The sequence below is a fragment of the Polypterus senegalus genome, chromosome 4, assembly GCF_016835505.1.
Source record: "Polypterus senegalus isolate Bchr_013 chromosome 4, ASM1683550v1, whole genome shotgun sequence".
In the NCBI taxonomy this organism is placed as follows: domain Eukaryota; kingdom Metazoa; phylum Chordata; class Cladistia; order Polypteriformes; family Polypteridae; genus Polypterus; species Polypterus senegalus.
The window spans coordinates 242,356,435-242,374,860 of NC_053157.1; positions in this window are offsets into that span (position 1 = coordinate 242,356,435).

Genomic DNA, 18,426 nt, shown 5'->3' on the forward strand with positions numbered 1-18,426 from the left:
GCATCCCGACTGGGAGGAGGACATTCGGGGTTTGAGAACAGTGGTTCTGTAGGAGGTTATTCGTGACGGGTGTGTTTTATGGGAGAGAAGAATAAAAAGTGTGTGGCTAACATCAAAGGTGTTGTGTTGTTATTAAAGTTTAACATTCGTAGTAGAGGATGGTTGCTAATTATAGAATCCTGACTGCATTTGACAAGAGAAAGGCATATGAGAGTTGGAAAAATGAATATTTAATATGGACATGGGTTACTGAACTTAAAAATAAAAAACACGCACTTGGGGTTGGACTGTCTCTTACAGGGACAGCATAGAGATGTCAATTTGAGCAGAAGACCTGAACAAAGATGAAGGTGTGACTATTCTGATAGAAAGGCTTGATGCGGAGTTTAAAGGAGCGTAAGGATTGTATCTATGAGGATATTCAGATTTTACAGAGTTAACACTAGAATTATCAGAGCCTATGAAAAAACTTGTAGATCCGTCCCACCTTAAATCGCTTCTCACCTCTCCATCAGCGTCTTTTGTCCTTTAAATGTGTGGATAAAGCAGCCAGCAGCCTACTATCACACCCCCCACTACTGCACAGTTTTCTCAGTTCAAGTCTGTTTACCTGTGTGTCAGTTGCTTTGAGTTGTATAGAGTGAGAAGTAAAGCAAAATGACACAGTTTATAAATACTACAATATTTTGAACACATACATTTCATGTGTGTTCCGTGTCTACAACAATCTATATAAACACATTGTTAAAACAGAAATGTTTTTCATGTTTTAGGAATAATTGACAAAATGTGGACATTAAGTGTATAATATGTGAAGCCTGAATTCCAAATATCAAATAAACACTTTCACAAAAGGTACAAATATAACAGAACAAATGCACTTCTATTCAAGAATAGAACTGCAGAAAAAGAACCCACGTTAGGGTGTGATATTGACATGCATTTCCTATGACCGCTTCAGTGGCACAACGGTATCAACTGTTGACTGGTAATCAAAACTTCACGGGTTCGTTTTGAGAAGTGAGCTGCTCTTATTCTTACTATTTTAGAATAAAAACATACATTTGATTCCAGTCTGTAACAGCCGGTGTAAATGTATGATACTTGGAAAGGTTAGCTTTGGTTTTTTTGTTTTTTTTTATTCAGTTTTATTCTCGAATAACATTCGATCTGGCTTTTATGTAAGTAACATATAAATGTTAATGTTTTGGGCACATGCACCGTCCAGATCTAAACACTAGTGTGAAGAGTCCATAGCTGGAGGTTGAAGCTGCCGTCACTGTACTTTGAATATAAGAGCCAGATCGAATGTTATTTACCTTTATTTACTTACTTCCTACAGCGTAAAGTCACAAGTAGATTGTAGAGCTTGCCATGTACATACACAGAGTGCAGCGATGGCAAAAGTGAGGCTTGAGTTCTTGCTCCAATGTAGAACCATCAACATCATCTGAATACACTTCTGTTATAGCGCGTCTTTATGTAAAAGCAGCAGTGTCAAAGGCGCAAGTGGGATTGTGAACGTGACTCAGAGAATAAAATTGAATAAAAAAAAAAAAGCTAACCTTTCCAAGTATCATAAATTTACAACAGCTGTTACAGAATGGAATCAAATGTATGTTTTTATTCTAAAATAGTAAGAATAAGAGCAGCTCACTTCTCAACACGGACACGTCCGGGATCGAATCCGTGAAGTTTTGATTACCAGTCAACAGTTGATACCGTTGCGCCACCAAAGTGGTCGTAGCAAATTCGTGTCAATGTCGCACCCTAACGCGGGTTCTTTTTCTGCAATTATATTTTTGAATAAAAGCGCACTTGTTCTGTTGTATTTGTACCTTTTGTGAAAGTGTTTATTCGATATTTGGACTTCAGGTTTCACACACATTATACACTTCATGTCTACATTTTGTCAATTACTACTAAAACATGAAAAATGTTTCTGTTTTAACGATGTGTTTACATAGAATGTTGTCGACACGGAACACACATGAAATGCATGTGTTCCAAATAACGATCTAATATTTATAAAAGTTGTCATTTTGCTTGACTTCTCACTCTATACAACTCTAAGCAACTGACATGCAGGTAAACAGACTTGAGCTGAGAAAAGTGTGCGGGGTGGGGGATGTGATAACAGGCTGCTTGCTGCTTATCAACACATTTACAGGACAAAAGATGCTGACAGAGAAGTGCGAAGCAATTTAAGGTGGGATGGATCTATGAGTTTTTTCGTGGCTCTGGTAATTCCAGTGTTAAAAGGACGAGTGCGGTTTCAATGGTGGATTATATCATCGATTTGGAGCATAGATACTCCTGATGGGTAATTCCACGTCAAATCATCACACATTTGGACCTCATCATCACAGATTTAAAAAAAAAAAGTCTGGAGATGTTTATGATATTATAAGGTAGCTTTAGTAAAAAAATTGGCCAATTTTAAAATATAGGGTTTTCTTCCTATTCACATTTTAATATTATATTATAATAACTCATAACACGATCATTTTTCACTTTGGGGATAGCATAGTATTTTCACAAACTACAGAGCTGGAAAAGAGCATTAAAACAACATGAGAACCATTTCTGAGCAACTTATATTTAGAGAGAAATAGCCAGTCAAAGTCATAATCCAGCACAGTGTTTAAACTTTATTATCTTAAATCTCCGTATTAACGTTGATCCCAGACACATGCAATTTCAGTTCCATGGGTCACTCAAATGACCAAATCAGCAGGCCAGGTCTCATTAAAATCTGTGACGATGAGGTCCGTAAGTGTGATGGCATGACATGGAGTGACCTGCATGTGTAGATATAACATGGCTGTCCCCGATACTGTGCAAGCTTTTAAGCTGTTGGACATGGAGTATTTAGATACAAACCAAAGGCAGCTGGCATTAACAGCATGGATGGCACTTTTTTCTTCAATGGAATTGGCACCAATGAGACTTTTTGGAGAAAAGTCTGGTAACAATGGGCACTTCTGTCACACATGAAACTGCATATTTCACCAGTCAGAGACAACACAACAGGTAACATTCAAAACGCAGCCAGGACTCACCATTGCCAGGCAATAATCTGTTAGAAAAATATGGCAGGAGATCACAATGCATTATCGTCAGAGCACTGGGCTAAAGACTGCACAAAAATAAAAACAGGTGACAATAACAGAGGAGACTGGAATACAGAGGACTGCGAAGAATGAAACGACGTTATTTACAAAGGAATCAAACTCAGACACATTTAGTATTTTGGTCGAATCTTTAGAATTAGCGGTAATTGATTCTACTTGCACAACAACAACATTTATTTCTATAAAACATTTTTATACAAATTATGTCACTCAAAGTGCTTTACAGGATGAAGAAAGATAAAAAAGACAAAATCTATATACAGTGGTGTGAAAAACTCTTTGCCTCCTTCCTAATTTCTTATTATTTTGCCCATTTGTCACACAAAATGTTTCTGATCATCAAACACATTTAACCATTAGTCAAATATAACACAAGTAAACACAAAATGCAGTTTTTAAATGATGGTTTTTATTATTTAGGGAGAAAAAAAAATCCAAACCTACATGGCCCTGTGTGAAAAAGTAATTGCCCCCTTGTTCAAAAATCACCTAACTGTGGTGTATCACACCTGAGTTCAATTTCCTAATTACTGCCACACCTGTTTCAATCAAGAAATCACTTCAACAGGAGCTGCCTGACACAGAGAAGTAGACCAAAAGCACCTCAAAAGCTAGACATCATGCCAAGATCCAAAGAAATTCAGGACCAAATGAGAACAGAAGTAATTGAGATCTATCAGTCTGGTAAAGGTTATAAAGCCATTTCTAAAGCTTTGGGACTCCAGCGAACCACAGTGAGAGCCATTATCCACAAATGGCAAAAACATGGAACAGTGGTGAACCTTCCCAGGAGTGGCCGGCCGACCAAAATTACCCCAAGAGCGCAGAGATGACTCATCCGAGAGGTCACAAAAGACCCCAGGACAACATCTAAAGAACTGCAGGCATCACTTGCCTCAATTAAGGTCAGTGTTCACGACTCCACCATAAGAAAGAGACTGGGCAAAAACGGCCTGCATGGCATATTTCCAAGATGCAAACCACTGTTAAGCAAAAAGAACATTAGGGCTCGTCTCAATTTTGCTAAGAAACATCTCAATGACTGCCAAGACTTTTGGGAAAATACCTTGTGGACTGATGAGACAAAAGTTGAACTTTTTGGAAGGCAAATGTCCGTTACATCTGGCGTAAAAGGAACACAGCATTTCAGAAAAAGAACATCATACCAACAGTAAAATATGGTGGTGGTAGTGTGATGGTCTGGGGTTGTTTTGCTGCTTCAGGACCTGGAAGGCTTGCTGTGATAGATGGAACCATGAATTCTACTGTCTACCAAAAAATCCTGAAGGAGAATGTCCAGCCATCTGTTTGTCAACTCAAGCTGAAGCGATCTTGGGTGCTGCAACAGGACAATGACCCAAAACACACCAGCAAATCCACCTCTGAATGGCTGAAGAAAAACAAAATGAAGACTTTGGAGTGGCCTAGTCAAAGTCCTGACCTGAATCCAATTGAGATGCTATGGCATGACCTTAAAAAGGCGCTTCATGCTAGAAAACCCTCAAATAAAGCTGAATTACAACAATTCTGCAAAGATGAGTGGGCCAAAATTCCTCCAGAGCGCCGTAAAAGACTCATTGCAAGTTATCACAAACGCTTGATTGCAGTTATTGCTGCTAAGGGTGGCCCAACCAGTTATTAGGTTCAGGGGGCAATTACTTTTTCACACAGGGCCATGTAGGTTTGGATTTTTTTTTCTACCTAAATAATAAAAACCATCATTTAAAAACTGCATTTTGTGTTTACTTGTGTTATATTTGACTAATGGTTAAATGTGTTTGATGATCAGAAACATTTTGTGTGACAAACATGCAAAAGAATAAGAAATCAGGAAGGGGGCAAATAGTTTTTCACACCACTATATATAATTCACTAAGGCAAGACAAGCATGGAAAGCACGCCGGAAGGGGCGTGGATTCACTAAGCCGCTGACAAGTGAGACACCTATGGCGCACGCAGGAAGGAGCCACGCCCACCAACTCCAAGACCATTGGATACGACGACAACTCACAGAGCCACGCCCACCAACTCGGACGCGACGACACCGAAAAAACCGCCGTTATTTATATTCGTCTGTCGTAGAGGTCACATGCAGCTCCGACCCACGTTGACTGTTAATAGAGGCATGTTTCTCATGGAGGTGAATCGCCATATGCGCCGTGTAAAACTGTTTGCGAGGGGTATCCCATGGGATCCTTAAAATGTTCCCTTACAACTGAGGTTAAAACACAATGAAGTGAGCAGTTTTTTCTAAAAATTCGGTTACGATGCACGACCGCGTGTACTATAGCAAACTGTTTTACACGCTACATACAGCAATTCGCATCCGCGACAAACATGCGTCTTCTTAGATACTCCTGCACATTGTACACACCCCCCTCCCACCGTGGCCGGGTGTCTTGGTGGATTATACTGTATATAGAAAGGCAGCCAAAACCGCACAGAGCAATGAAAAGTCTACGTGAGTCACAGGTGCATCTGGACTGTACAAAGACGACAACGACTCGAGCAACAAGTTGGAGGTGGGCACATGAGCAGGCAGTGTATACTGAATGAGAAATCAGCAGACTAGCATGACGGAGGGAGCGGAGTGGATGTCCTTCTCCTCTCCTCCCGTTCCACCCTAAGTGCCACACGGACGATTGTGTGTTGGTTCGTTCCGTGCATTGGTTAAAACCCAATGAAAGAAGCAGTCTTTAAAAACCAATAAGCCCTGTGCGTCCGTTTCATTACCGTCTCACCTGCTTCACCAATGCAGGCCCTGCAACAGGCATTCCCATGACCCGCCAGGCAGCCAACCAGGTAACCAAAGTCTTTGGGTTCAGGGGGGAGAAGGTTACAAAGCTGAAACTTTAAAGGAATTGACGGAAGGGCACCACCAGGTGTGGAGCCTTTTGCTTCATTTGACTCAACACAGGAAACCTCACCCGGCCCAGACACGGACAGGATTGACAGATTGATAGCTCTTTCTTGATTCTGTGGGTGGTGGTGCATGGCAGTTCTTAGTTGGTGGAGCAATTTGGCTGGTTATTTCCGAAAACGAACGAGACTCCCGCCTGCTAAATAGTTACACGACCCAACAGCGGTCGGCGTCCAAATTCTTAGAGGGACAAGTGGCTTTCAGCCACGTGAGATTGAGCATTAACAGGTCTGTGATGCACTTGTATGTCCGGTACTGCACGCGCGCTAAACTGAATGGATCAACGTGTGTCTACCTGGCATGGGTAAGCCGTTGAACCCCATTCGTGATGGAGACCGTGGCTTCCAATTGTTCCCCACGAACGAGAAATTCCCAGTACGCGCGGGTCATACGCTCGCACCGATTACGTCCCTGCCCTTTGTAAAGCTCCCCATGGTCGGGTGACCTGGTGGATTATATATAAAAAGCAGCCAGAACCGCAAAGAACAATGAAAAATCAACGTGGAAACCGACTTGGTGGTTGGAAAATTAACAGTCAACGTGACTCACAGGTGCGTGTGGACTGTACACAGACGAAAGCGACTCATGTAGGGAGTTGGGGGCGGGCACATATGCGGGCAGTGCATACTGAACGAGCGCCGTTCAACCCCGTTCTTCGCTTTGGAAGGAGAAAGCGCGACGGCGCTCCTCCGGTTTTCAGTCACGGACAATTGTATGTTGGTTCATAGCGCGCATTGTTGCAATGTTACTTTTCTTGGTGGTTTATTAAATTACGGATTTTTCAAATGTTTATTTTTTTCCTCTGTGCTTAAAAATCATTTAAAAAGCGGCCTGATTATGCGGCGTATGCTATACCGCGGGTTGGCTAGCATATTAAAAAATAAAATTAGGCAATACTAATTAACATAGGATAAAAGTAATGTCCAATGGCAAGGGAGGACAGAAAAAAAAAAAAAAACTCCAGACGTCTGGAGAAAAAAAAAACTCTGTAGGTGGTTCAGAGGCCACGAGACCACCCCGCCCCTTCTAGACATTCTACCTAATATCAATGACCTCAGTCAGTCCTGAATGTAATCTGGATTCATATGGAAGAACTTGATGATCATGTGGACTTCTGACCTTTAATTAATCAATGTAGGGACATCACGGTGCTTTGATCGGGTGGTGGTGGCGGCACAGATCGCAATGCTGGCATTGTCATCCAGAGTCCTTCACATTACATAGTTAAGCAGTCAACCACAATGAGGGTGTGAAAATAAAATAATCTGAGTCTTGCCAGTAGTCATTTCATCCAAGGCAGCAGCCATCACATGGGCAGCTTGCATTCTAAGATAATCAACGTTGGAGCTAAAAGAGATCCTTACTCTGCATGCTGAAAACATACACCTTGATAAATTTAAGGATTCTTAAAAAAAGATAAGTGCCTTGTGACTTCACAACAACGAAGGAAAGCCTGGAAAATAACACTCCAGTATTAGGAACTATGAGACGCCTTCCTTTCCAAGTCAGAGGTAATGAGACTGACGCACACTCACAGTCTATGGAGAGAAATGCTTAGACAACGACATTAGTCAGCCTGGCCAGAATGTCAAAAAGTTGAGGAACTCAAACATTTCAAGCAGCAGAGCTTTCATATTTGGAGGTGGTAAAGTTGTGCAGTCCACCAAACGAGTGAAAATCCCTGTAAAGATTGGAGAGACATGACATGGCACTGAAACAGAAGTAGTGCCAGCTGAAATGCCAATGTTGTCAGAAAACATCCTTAAAAAGGGCAGAGACACTTTTAGAAAAGGAAAATGACAAAGCAGTGATGTTTAATCAGCCAGTGACTCTTGAATAAACCAGCTCTGCTCTGCTCATTACTGTGTGAACATCTCAGATAAAAAAAATTAAAACAAAGAGCATTGTGACCGCGAGATTCCAAGAGTCTCAGAAAACAGGAGTACAAGAGAGAAGAAAAAGGCTTTGTTAAACTTCACCTCCAATGTGGACCTGCTTCACTGGACTGGACTGGACTGGACTGGACTGGACTGGACTGGACTGGACAGATAGATAGATAGATAGATAGATAGATAGATAGATAGATAGATAGATAGATAGATATACTTTATTAATCCCAAGGGGAAATTCACATAATCCAGCAGCACTGATTACACAAACTGCTTCACTCCTCAGGATTCAAAGAAGCAGAGTGGGCTTCCTTCCTTAAATAAATTGTTGAGAATTGTGAAGCTCACCTGAAATATGGCAAACCCAAACTCGGAGCAGCTGTTGGTTTGCCGCTAGCCTATGAATACAATGAAACTGCGGCTATAGACTGACATGAATGTCAAACAGGAGGATGGGGTCTTCACATTATTAACACGTTTCAGTGCAGGAAGTGTTATAAAGACAAAGAGACCATCAGAAAATGCGAGACAATTCATTCATTCGTTCTCAGATAAGAGTACATGGAGCTCCTCAGAAACTACTTAATGATAATGGTGGGGAATCAGAGAGATGGCAGAGAATTTTAAAATTGAAACAAAGACCACCGCTGCATACAGTCCCTGGAGTAATGGACTACCTGAGAGACACAATCAGACACTCACAGCAATTATACAGAAAGTGATAAAAAATACTGGATGTGACTGGTTAGTGCCAGATTAGCGCCATGGGGCACTAATGGTAAAGAATACCATGCACAATATTTATATGTACAGCTCATATCAGCCGGTGTTTGGCCGAAATCCAAACCTTCCTTGTGTACTCGTGGACAGACCACCCGCCCTAGAAGGTACCACTAGGAGTGTGTCAGAGGAGCACATATTCCAGCGCTGGACATTACATCAGATAATGAAGACACTGGAGAGGAGAAGGAGACTCTAAACTCTTCAGTCCCAGTAGAAGATGTCAATGTTGAAGTTGAGCAAACTCACAGGTTAAGACAGAGTCATTGGTTTTGTCTAAAAAAGGGGCAAACTGTGAGATACAGATTTTTTTCAAAACATGGCAGAATCTAATCAATAATATTTAGGAATAAGCTCTCAAAGCATCGAGGAAGCAATTATTTCCGCCTTTCTTTTTCTTCTCCATTCACCTATATTGGCCTATCAAACTCCTCAATTTAGGTATGCTTACAAGCCGTAAGTTTTACTCCGTTGGCCATGCTCTCTCTCTCAGGGGTGGGGGTCGACTTGTTCTCAATCCTATTTTTTGTAAAAAATTGATCCATTTGTATAGAATGATTACAATAAAATCAATATAAAAAAAATAAAAAATAAATAAAAAAGGGGCAAACTGTGAGATATGTGGGCAGAGATGGTGGCATACAGCTAAAGTATTAGATTGGGCTGGCAAAGCAGAAATTGGTATAATTTAGAGTTTACTGATCCTGACAGCACTGATGACACAGAAGGGTCTTTTGGCGCATCAAGTGTGGATAATCTGCAAGATGAACCAGAAACTAATGAACTGCAACAATGGGACTTGTGTGTGGAAATCACCGAGATATCAGCCGAGTCGGCAAAACAGGAAGAGATAAGCAGCTGGGAAAGAAATGGAGCATCTGAGAAGGTGGAAAAAGAGAGACTTCAACAGGAATCGTACCTAAAGACCACCTAGTGGCACAAGGTTCTGAGGGGCAAGATAGGAGGGGGCTCAACAGGGATTAACCAACATGGGCATCAGAATCTGCTCACCAAGGTCCCCGAGGTGGCACTGCCACTTTAAACAATGAGGACAGACAGTTGAGCTCCAGCCCATAATAGCTGAGTCACAGCTCTGCTCATCTCTGCCGTTTTCACATTTTTATGGCTTCGTCTGGTTGGATGCAAACAGCCCTAATGGGCTCACCACTACCCTGATTTGAGTCCTGGGGGGTATTTTTCATATGTGGATTACTCGTTCAGCGTGTAATTAATGACAATTTGGCCTGATCCTGGATCTGTTGGTTTTTTGAAACTCTTGCTGGATGTGTTGTCATAGCAGCACATCCAAATCCTGAAACATGCTCGGAGCAGGTCTTCTGTATAAAAAAGGATTAGCTCACACACGTAATCAGTGACGGTGCGTGGAATTCATTCAGTCATAGCTTCACTGTTCAAGAATGAGCGACCAATTGCTATCAGTACGCAAATTATAAGAAAAGAATTTCATATAGAGAGGGTTTTGCACGATCGGCAAGACTCTTTATTTCTCCCGGAGGAAATAATTTTAGAAGGATACCGCTTTAGCCGGGTGGGAATATTGTACCTCAAAGATTTATTCAAAGTCAAACTCGGGCCCTCACAACCACACAGACAGTATGCATTGCTTTGAGGTTTTTGGCAAGCGGCACTTTTTTTATATACTCTAGGTGATGCGGAAAATCTATCTAAAAGTGCAGTTTGCCAGGGAATTTGTAAAGTCTGTTTGGCTCTGAAATATTTCCTTCAGGTTTTCATAGTGTTTCCTGGACACCTGCGTGTGCAGACAATAAAAGAGGCGTTTCATGCCATTGCAGGTACACAGACAAAAACACCCACAGTTCCGTAAAGAATCTCACAATCTGCCTAACATTCTCATTACCCAGGACTTCCAAATGTGATTGGGGCACATGAGATTGATCAGAGTGGAGTTTGATCAAACATTATTTGGAAAATTTACCTCTCCTCCTGATGAATATTTAGACACAGTGACTTCATCAAATATTTGACCTTATTTGTCAATATCTCGTTGGTCAGACACAAGTTCTTGGGATATGACATTCCCTGCAACTGACCCAGCAAAAAGAGGGCTATATGGAACCTACCTATGGCACACACTGAGGACAAATATATGCAATGACCAAACTTTACCTGAAATGAAATGACCACTTCATCCTGCCACTGGCTCTGAGGAGGAGCTTCCCCCTGGAATGCCCTTAGAAACAGGGCGGTGGGCATTTTGCTGGACAGCCAACTCTTCTGCAGGGGTTAGGTCTGGATCGCGTGGACCTCCACCTGTTTGTTACTAGTCTGTCTTCTAATTAGCTTTAAAATGGATGTTTTTTATATTATATATGATTCGTTATGTCAACAATTCTTTAGTTATATACCAATATTTATCACTTTGATGTATATTCTTGTACTTCATTTTAACCTGTTTCCATGTTCTCCTTGTGTTCACGTCTGATCTGAAATTATGACATATTAAATAATAATTAATCTGACACATAGGAAATGAAACGCTATATTCAGTAAGAACAATGCACACTACTTAGCGTTTAATTTGTCAGCCACTTTTTGCCAGTCGTCTTTTCTGGTTTGGCCTGCTTTTGCAGTGTTACCTCTTGTGTATTTTAAATCTAGAAATTCTTCATTTCCTTCGAATAAAAGGTCTTGTTCCACTTGTGTGAAGAAAAAAAAAAATTGCGCCCGTTCTTTCGTTTTTTTTGTTACAACCCATCAAAGACTTGCTGATCATGTATTCTAGACTCAATATACAGTATATGGGCTTTTCAATCAGCGGGGGCGCGCGCATTCATTTCGGGTGATTAGACTAGGTGGCTCGACTAATCTACTACACCGCTGCGTTTGAAAAACCGACTCATCCCGGATGAGTTTCACCGGCATCAACTCATCCAAGATGAGGCATCTGATCTCGGATGATTTAAAAGACGTACGGAAAATACCCCCCTGTTCTTCATTTAACACGACCATCTGTACTAAGCAAAAGAATAAAAGTACTGTACATAGAAATACTGAAAGTAGTTGTAAAGGATAAAAGACATTAAATAAAACAATACCATTTCAAATGTCACTAAACTGTACTCGTAATGCCAGGCCAGCTGTAGATTTTACTGTATCCCTCCAGCAGCACTAGCTTGTGTAATGTTTATAATTTTTTATTTCCCATTAAACAAATCAAAATCTCCCTGTTACAGCGAAACCGCACGATCATATTTCCTGATAAGAAAATACCAAAAAATTGAGTTATGGAAATTATTCCTAACAGGTCTCAGTATGAGACAAACTGGTGGAAAAGAAACCTTTACGCGACCTGTAAATTTAAATCAGAAATGAACGACAAGGCCGTGCGAAAGTGAACGGCAGAACAAGCGCGTGCCCGCCGGAAAGCACAGTTCGGAGCATGCGTGAAATCAAAAGGTGAAGCGGCGCGGAAAAGTGCACGAGCGCGAAGAAAGCAGAAGTATTCCCGAGTCAACGCGCCTCCGCCAAGTCAGATGTAGCATTACATTTCACGGGACACCGACCGGAAAATAAAGTAACGTAGCACTAGCAAAACAAAGTGCGCAAACCCCGTCATCCGCAGTAAACTCGTGAAGGTGAGATTTGCTCTGCCGCCGCCGCCTCCTCCTCCTCCGCCGCCGCCTCCTCCTCCTCTACGCAGCGCTCAATCCCCAACACTTAAGAGCGAACCACGTGGCGTCAGGAACCTCCTCAAATTTAAAGCCTCTCAGCATGTCGCGGTCTTCCTCACCGCTGGCATTCCCACCCGTACGCGATCGCCACGTTCGACTTTGTCTCACCTTCCACACCTTTGCTTGATCCTATGGTCGTGAAGAAATCGGAGCGAGAGGGTCTCATAAGAGCAAACTAGTGATGTGCTGCAGTGGATACCGAAGTGTCGAGCTTTCGAAGAGCCTCTAAGATGCTTGTTTGAATTGCGACTGTCACGTGATTTTGAGGCACGCATGCGTCCTGACGTCATTGATATCCGCGCCATAGACATAGAATAACGAGACGCCTCATGACCAGCCGAATCGTACGTTAACTTCGCCGCCATATTGTGAGTGGCACTGCTATGGAGTGAGGTAATGGATTAGATGCCTCATACATGTTCTGCTTCGGATTTTACAAACCGTTGTACGCTCCAAACCAGATCTCGGGGGATTACATTTCAATTGTTTTGGTTATATTTGGCCATTTGAAAATCTCATTTTATAATCTTTACTTTATCTACGCCAGACTAAGCTAACAAAGCTATGCACTGCATGTGCTCAAGTGAGCCTCCAAACAACATTTTGGCTAAACGTATTTAGACACTAACTATGTAGATTGTTGTTAGCTGTTAACATTTCTCAAACTTGATGATGTTTTTTCTCAAGGAGCACATTGAGGAAACACAATTTGAAATTGACAACTATCATTTTATGCTCATGTCTTTAGTTCTGTCTGTCTTACACAAACTAAGGCTGCACCATATTGCCAAACTGAATGCTCTCAAATTACAGGATCTGAGTGAGTGAGAGGGAGTGTCAGTCTGTAGGTCAGTAGGAGATCAGTGAGGTTGTGGGGAGCTTTGAATGTTCAGAGCGGTTTGTGTATTGTATACTGTAGTTAACAGTGAAGTTGAGAGAGAGTAGGTGTAATATGTTCAGTGGAATTAGAACAGCAGGTTATTATCTTGGCAGCAGAATTTTGAAGAAGTTGTAAGTGATGGATACGTTTTTGTGGGATGCCACATAGAATAGCATTACAGTAATCTATATGTGACGTGACTCGGACATTAACCAATAAATCTGTACTGTGTTGTGTAAGAACAGGATGAAGTCTAGAAATGGAAGAAGGCAGCCCGAGAAATGTTACTTATATGGGAGGAATTATTTAATAATAATAATTATTAGTATTTAATAATTGCCATTATTAGTGTATAAATGGATATAAATAATTGCATTTAAAAGATTCGCCAAAATCTCTTGTATCTAAACGATACTGTTTTAAACGTTATTGTTTTTTCATCAGAAAACCCGGTTTCCACGTCTACCTGTATTAGTTTAAATGGCACTTTTGCCACTCGCAATATGGCGTACGAGCTGACGTATCGTGTCGACTGGGAAACACAGTGAATGCGGCGTCTATTTATATACTGTATGTCTATGATCTGTACAGTCAGCAGCCGATTCGTCAGCCCCTCATCTGCTGAGCGGCTTTGGCTCAAAGCGTAAAAGCAGTTGGCCCTGCTGCATCTGTAAGGTGTGCTGACACAAGTTTAAATTCTAGTTGGGCTCACGTATGATCCCTGCCCAAAGTTAAAAAAAAGGTCTTTTTAAAAAGAGTTATGTAGTACTTGTCTGTAAGTTAACAAATACGTTTAGCAGACATTATGAATGATTCACATGGGGCACTTATTCTTATTATTATTATTTCTTATTGTGTAGTCTTGTCCACCTAGAATCTGTAACACATTAATAAGCATGTTTTACGTAAGGCAGCATGTATTATAACAATCCAGCGTCTATTCCACCCCATGTCGATCATATCAGAGAGGCTAAGAAACGCTTCACCAAAGCCGACTTGTATAAGCGCACGACACTCCTTATTAAACGTTTTTACTATTCAGTGATTCCCAGATCTGTTGCTGATTTGTATTATTGATTTCCAAAAAGCAATGTGAGTAAAAACGAGCTCTGCAGAACTAATGACAACTGTCTTTAAAACAGAATCAGTAGTACTAGGTTGTTGTACCGTGTTAGCCATTATGAATGTAGAGAAAAGCCAAGCAAAATGACACCTTTTATTGGCTAACTAAAAGATTACAATATGCAAGCTTTCGAGGCAACTCAGGCCCCTTCTTCTGGCAAGATGTAATGTATCAAGTACTGACAAGAAGGTGCAGCTGGATAAGCACATCTGGAGCCAAACTATCCAAAAAGCACCCGACTTTTTCAGCAACATCCTTTCCTTGTGAATTCATCTTTTCAAAGGGGGATAAATAAGTAATCTTCTGAAGTGCAGCACCACAAAGTAAATCATTGATGGAAATTGAATTATTGAAAGACTAAGCTTTTGTCGTTTCTGTTTTCTTAAACCATCTTCAGTCCCACAATCCCCCGCAGTCACTGACACGTTTAACGTTCCCTGCTCCTCACCTGTCGTGTTACCCGAAGCATCAACACCGAGTTTTATTCAAGGCTTTACAGTCCGTCCTCTCACATAATAAAATAAGAAACACATTATGCTACATACTGTATGTGTTCAATAATAATAATAATATGGCAATAATGAGAAAAAGCTCAAGATAGTAATATTGATGAGAAGAGCCCTCATGTCATCAGGGTGAGGAGGTGCCTTGTCTCCCGTTACGTGAGCTCGTCTGCCGCCCCTCTCTTACACTGGCACGCGTTACAGTGGGGGCAAATACAATGGAGAATACCAACAATGTACACCTTCAGAAGTGGAATAAATCGACTGTACGCTGAAGCATTCCATTGACAAATGTAAAAATACAAAGGAGAACATTTCAGATAAATGACGAGCTTTGTTAGTTATGAACAATGCAACATTATTATACAGGTATGTGTTGCCACTCTTTTTTTATTCCCAAACTTTACATATGTAAATGGAAATTAATATGGATTATATGTTTACAATAATTTTAATTAAAATACACTGTCAAAACATATTAATGAACAAACTGAGACACATTGGCCTTTTATCAAAAAGCGTGTGCGCTGTCATTTAGGACACAATGCATTGTTAACGTCACGCACTCTCTACTGACGCGATGTCACGAAAACAAAGAAACAGCGCAGTCCATGAAACTCACAGCCTCCTTGATTTCTAATCTTATGATTAGTTGTCAATATCATATAAATAAAGTCATTTTAAGAAGATGACAAGTCTGCTATAGTCAGTTCAATAAACGCTCCGTTTAAAATGTTTGCATATACAGAATATAAAACAGAATCTTAATGAAGCGGGACTCGTTAGTTTTAACGAATATTATGTGACACTGAGAAATTATTATTCATAATAACGGGAACAAGTAAAAACTACGACTTCCTAAAAACGGACACTGTAAACGTAGCCATTTCAATAACTGATTTAGGAGGCTTGTATTTGCATTTCAATGTCGATTTAAGAGCTCAGTAAGCCACCTGTTGTACTAAACTGCAGCTCAAACAGCACTTAACAGTAAATAGTCTAACAACTAAGTATAAGACAATGAAACGAGGAGGCCGCGCCGCCGACAATGAAGGCTCACGCTGTCCAGCTGCGTGTTTGGAAGGCGCCGATTGGCTGAAACTGTTTATAGCGAATTGTCCCAGGGTGGAAGTGCCGTATAGCGATCAGAAACTAGAAGACACATTTTACATTCAACCTACCAACAGATTTTATATACAAGAACTGCCGTGGGTGTTGACATATAAATGTAAAATGCTCTCAATTGAAAGATGTGTTCCTTTGTTAAGTGCTCGCGTGATTTTGGTGCACGGTGGTGCGCATGTGCATGTAAAATGATTTTTTTTTTTTTGTAATAAAAGGTGACTACGTTACCGGTTTATTTTACGCTGGTCATGAAGCTTCAGAGAGTGTTGTTATTATTCCTACGTCTGTTTATTACCCAAGCGTACGCTGTTAATAATTTTCTTGCAATCGCAAGGACATTCAGTCTTCATGTCAACACACATGAAGCCATCAAAACAAAAATGTGAAAGCTGCAGAGCTCAGCAGATCCGCGACTCGACTATTATGGGCTGGAGCTCAACTGTCTGTCCTCATTGTTTAAAGTGGCGGTGCCGCCTCAAAAAAAAAAAAAGTGACAGTATTTTTAGTTCTATAAAAATGTTATTTTTACGATTAAAACTGGCAGCTGGGTTACCGGAATTTTTTCCGTAATAAATAAGGTGACAGTATATTTAGGTCTGCGGTATAATTTTGTTGTGAATAACTGTTTTTTTTTTTTTCTTTACAACACATTCCAACAGGTGGAAATGTTTAACCATAACCAGAAATTCATGCAGCATAATAAATATGCCAATCAATAAACCATTTGAAAGCATTGCCAGGGTTAGGCAGCATATGCTTCAGTAATGGAAAAGAAGGGGCGGAGAGAGGAAGGTCCTTGCTGTTCCTTATCTTGTCTGGAATTACTGGAAGCAGAAATATTTGCCATTTAATAAATCAGTTAGGGCACACAAACCCCCCATTTTTAAGACCACTGTTCTCTGCCCCCATAATGCCATTGGCACGACACAGAGCTGAAGAAAGACACAAGTCAGTGACGGCCTCACCGGAGACCTGCTGTGTGTCCTGTTGGTCAGAGACTTGTTGTGAAGTTCAAATGCTTAAAATGAGTGTCAGAGAACATTAAACTGAGAATTAGGAAGAACTGCCTACGGTACACAGAATGGCCTTCTTCTCGTGTGGAAACTGAAGACGGCCGTCTTGGCTGGAAGAAAATAAAAATAAAAAATCAGAAATACTGTAAGCTGACAAATTCTGACAGCTGCGGATCTTCCCTTAAAAAAGCTTGAAAAGTTAAACACCTTTAATGCTGGCTTTCCAAAGTAAGAGAAGACACCTGAGAAATGTTAATCAGGAAATTGCAATAAATTCTATAAATAAAAAATAGCATGTTATTTATTTTGATCAGAACAAACATTATAATAAAAGATACATGCAGCCAATGATGCTTTTAAACATTTATGAAAATATATTATATGATGTAGGTAATGTAACTCCACGCTTATGTTCTTAAAAATGAAAGTATTTATACTATGATCTTTGTCATGTTCTGCTAAATATTTTAAAAGAGAAAATTGTGTTAATAGTACAATGCTATATACTGTATACCCTGCCGTTCTTTTTTAAACTCTGTGAAGAGCCTTGAGCATGGGAAAGGTGCTATATAAATAAAATGTATTATTATTATTAATACACAGTCATGAATTCATTAATCTACAATTAATCAAAGCAAGCTTTTCAAAAGGTGTAAGGTACACGGTATACTATTTTGTCAAATCAAATCCTGCTGTTAAGGTGGAGATCGAGCTGCATTGAATTGTGTTAAAAGTGTCAGCTGATCAAAGTTTACAAGTTGTGAGAGCTTCACATACAAAGCCACCAAAGGACAGTGATGGTCCATGGAGGTGAGTGGCTGACGAGGCCTGGAGAATCTGACAAGCAAACTCCTGAGCACCAAACTAACTGTAGGCTCCTCTGTGGACTTGAATATACTTATGTGTCTCTGGTGAATATGAAATAGATATAAAGTTCTTAAAACTGACAAATATGCACAAAAACAAACGTTTCACTTTATTTAAACTAAAAAAACAAACTTCTAAAGCAGTATTTTTGAAGAATGCAGGAGAGGTCAGCATGAGATATTGAATATTGTTTTAAGAGATTAAACAAACTATACTATCATTAAAAGAATTTTACAAAATAATAAAATAATAACTATTTTTATTTTCCTCATTGTCTAGATTCTAATTTGAACTTTCTTGAACAGGAGGTAATTGAATATTGCTGTAACACGTGACCTTTGTTTGTGGCTACTTGTTACAATTTTCCGTTATGTACTGTAAATATATACACAGAACTATGAAAAAGGTCATCTAAAGTGACCTAAGTGTATTCAAACTTTTGACTAGTAACATTACTATACGAGAAAAAATAGTATATC